Source organism: Montipora foliosa, chromosome 6 (genome assembly GCF_036669935.1).
Source record: "Montipora foliosa isolate CH-2021 chromosome 6, ASM3666993v2, whole genome shotgun sequence".
Classification (NCBI taxonomy): Eukaryota; Metazoa; Cnidaria; class Anthozoa; order Scleractinia; family Acroporidae; genus Montipora; species Montipora foliosa.
The window spans coordinates 63,162,271-63,166,204 of NC_090874.1; the positions used below are offsets into that span (position 1 = coordinate 63,162,271).

General features: G+C 38.9%; 1 protein-coding gene across 1 annotated transcript in view; it reads left to right on the top strand.

Moving 5' to 3' along the window:
- The first annotated feature begins 712 nt into the window (after positions 1–712).
- The window catches only part of LOC138005886 (pyroglutamylated RF-amide peptide receptor-like), a 59,349-nt gene continuing 56,127 nt past the window's right edge, over positions 713–3,934 (top strand). The window contains exon 1 of the mRNA XM_068852062.1: positions 713–852. The gene's annotated coding sequence lies outside the window, so the exon portion shown is untranslated. The remainder of the gene's footprint in view (positions 853–3,934) is intronic.

Below are 3,934 nucleotides of genomic sequence, written 5' to 3' on the forward strand. Positions count from 1 at the left end.
GAAGATGCCAGATGCTGAATCTTTCACTCATCCCGACGACAGTAATGTGCGTAAGCGCGATGCCGAGGCAAAAGGCATCATGAAATGCTATGCAGACAAACGCCTACATGCTGAAGCAAACCCTATCGACGTAGGAGACACTGTTCTGGTGAAACAACCCCGGCTAAACAAACTTTCGACACCATTTAACCCAACTCCTCTGGTAGTTACGGAAAGGAACGGAACCATGGTCACCGCCCAACGAGATGATGGGTCCAAGGTAACTAGGAATGTCTCCATGTTCCGCAGCCTTCCACAGACGCTGATCCAAGAGAACGACACTCGTGATGATAGCTGCGAGAACATCCTACCCCTCCAGAAAGAAACGTCCCCGTCAACCGGAGGTGAAGAGGAAATCGCGCTACATCCGCCTCAGCTCAGTATCTCCAGACCTAAGCGAACTGTCCGCCCGCAGAGGAGATTTGATGAGATCTGAACTGTTAGTCCGTGTTGTTGTGGATCATATAGTGAATTTTTCAGAGAACCTGTATGCGGTTTTTCACGGGCAGTCATGTTTGGCAGCTTAAGATTTCGGAACATTGAAGACTTTGTTAGCTTAACGTTCAGTTTTATTTACATGTTAGATTGTAGTGGAAAAGAGGAATGTAATATCGCATGCGTTGTGTGACTCGTGTAACTGCCCCAGCATGCTTTGGAGTATTAGTAGTCGAACGAAAGACACGTGCGGTACTCGGTAGACAAGACTCAGTGTTGTATTTCTTGTTCACATTAAAGACATTACAAACGCGAGTTGTGTTCAAGAAAAGCACCAAAACCAAGGAGGCGTTCTGCATCACAAGGAATTAAAAGCAGGTGGTGTTGTTTTATACTTTCTTGTTTTAGAACACTTCCAAAGTGGAATTTAACAGGGCTTTAGTTGATAGCCATTGGAAATTCACCGAATCATCGTCTATCCTTAAAATTTGTAATTTACATTTTTGGAAACCCAAATGCATAAGAACAATGATAATTTCCGTTAGACTAAAATTCATCAAACAAGGTGGTCATACATTTTTTTAAAATTAAGTGTGAAGTTTTTAATTTACTTTTCAAGAGCAGTTTTATTAGCCACGAGAAAAGGCGGTAACACGTCGATTTCTCATAACAATTCCTGGAAATCATTCTGCTCTACAACAGGATGCACGCTTCAAATGAAAATTGCTACCTTATGCAAGCATAGGGTGAACGATACCAGCTTATCTCTGGAGAATTATCATTTAACTAAAAAGAAAAGTTGACGTGATCACATCGTAAGACAACCGTTCTCTATGGAAAGGTTTCAACTATTTTGGATTCGGCTGTTTCTATACACAAAATACCACATACTTAGAAATGAAATATGACTTTGTTGTAGCCACAAGTTTGGGCCGCATATAATTTGTTTGAATGCCCACAAAAGTCAGCCTACGTATATACCGAAAAAAAAGTATTCATAGAAATGAAAAATAAAGTAGTTACGGTATTATCAACTTTTAAGACAGTTTTAGGGACGTTTTTTAGCAAGTTTCGGACAATTTTTGACCAGAATCTCCTGAAGCTTTAGGAAGGCGGCAGCCTCTATCAAGTCTTGTAAGACTGAGTTGACGATCATTCTGGTGGGATTAAAGGAACGGTGGCACCATTCCAAGCTTTTTAATTTACATTTTTATTACAAACTTAAAAGAAGCTAGGATAATTCTGTCAACTACTGGAGAATTACTCAGCAACCAGATGTATTTAATTGTCGCTCGTTCGCTAATGCTGTTTGAACAATGCTTCGTCTGCGGTGATGTCTTTCCTTTTAGGTGGAAATGGATAAAAAATTTAGAGGCGAAAAAAATTTGATGGTCTCGTCGCTGAAAAGTATTTTAAGTCACCGCAATAGCTTGCTTTGAGAATCTCGCGGGAAAATTGCTTTCGGCTTTAGAAGAGTTAAAAGGAAAGACATCACCGCAGACAAAGCATTGTTCAAATAGAATAATTATTTTTAAAAATAGAAGAACCGTAGCCAGGGTAAAACATATTAAAAAATTATTATAAAAAACGTTCACTGGCTATATACAGTTAAAAACTTTCGAGCTTTCGGCTGTCAGGCTACAGCCTTCAATGGAAATGAATGGAAAAAATGATGACAACTATAATATATATAAAAAGAGGTGTGAAAAAGAATATAAAAACGGGAAAAAATATTTGTCAAAAAAAACTAATTGTTCTTTTTTAAAAGAATGGAGTATTGATTAGGGAGCGGCCTAGAATTGTTATCTGCATGATCTATCGAAGCGGTGTGCCAAGATTCCAGTGTCTTGCGGGTACGAGAAGAACCCTTGTCAATCACTTGGGAATTTTTAAAGTCAATAGAGTGATTTGAAGACCAAGCGTGTTTAGCGATGTTGGAGCCTCTTGCGTAAGACTTCACATTCCTCATATGTTCTTTTTTTCTGGTTTCAAAGAATCTGCCAGTCTCGCCAACATAACTCCATGGGCAGTCGGCACAAGATATTTTGTAAACCACGTTAGGTTGAAGATCGATCGGAGGGCGGGACTTAGGAGAGGGAAACTCCTGTTGTAAAGTCTTGAATCTCCCGAGCACAAAACAAGGAAAAGAGAAAGAACTTATTCATGTCATCGACGCTCTACAATCTAACAATTACCCCCAAAATGTTATCTCCAACATACTAAAGAAGAAATCTTCTACTCAGCGAACAAATCCCATCCCAACACCTGAGGAACTTGTTTGCATGTTTTTTAAATGGGTTGCACCCTCCGAATTCTCCAATTATGCAGTCCTCCCCTATATTAATGGCATTTCTCAGCCTCTAACTAGACTCCTTAGAAAACATGATATTCGAGTTGTCAGTTAGCCATTCAAGACTTTACAACAGGAGTTTCCCTCTCCTAAGTCCCGCCCTCCGATCGATCTTCAACCTAACGTGGTTTACAAAATATCTTGTGCCGACTGCCCATGGAGTTATGTTGGCGAGACTGGCAGATTCTTTGAAACCAGAAAAAAAGAACATATGAGGAATGTGAAGTCTTACGCAAGAGGCTCCAACATCGCTAAACACGCTTGGTCTTCAAATCACTCTATTGACTTTAAAAATTCCCAAGTGATTGACAAGGGTTCTTCTCGTACCCGCAAGACACTGGAATCTTGGCACACCGCTTCGATAGATCATGCAGATAACAATTCTAGGCCGCTCCCTAATCAATACTCCATTCTTTTAAAAAAGAACAATTAGTTTTTTTGACAAATATTTTTTCCCGTTTTTATATTCTTTTTCACACCTCTTTTTATATATATTGTAGTTGTCATCATTTTTTCCATTCATTTCCATTGAAGGCTGTAGCCTGACAGCCGAAAGCTCGAAAGTTTTTAACTGTATATAGCCAGTGAACGTTTTTTATAAGAATAATTATTAACTCTTTCTAAAGCCGAAAGCAATTTTCCCGCGAGATTCTCAAAGCAAGCTATTGCGGTGACTTAAAATATTTTTCAGCGACGAGACCATCAAATTTTTTTCGCCTCTAAATTTTTTATCCATTTCCACCTAAAAGGGAAGACATCACCGCAGACAAAGCATTGTTCAAATAGAATAATTATTAAGTGGAAATGAATAAAAATTCAGAGGAGAAAACAAATTAAGCGACTCCTGCAATTGAACAGGTCTGAATGGTCAGAGGAAAAGTCATCCCATTCCATCATTCACACTTGAGACTCGACAGCTGATGATAGATATTTGGATAAATAAAAATAAAGCATAGTTCCCTGGCCACGTACTGTAAGAGCGTAACTAAACTGGTGCAGGATAATGTACTAATATAGATTTTCTTAAACATCAGGAAAGTAAATCCCGAAAAGTGACATAACGAACACGTTCTAAAACCAACGGGGATATTCTAAAACGTTAATTTTTGG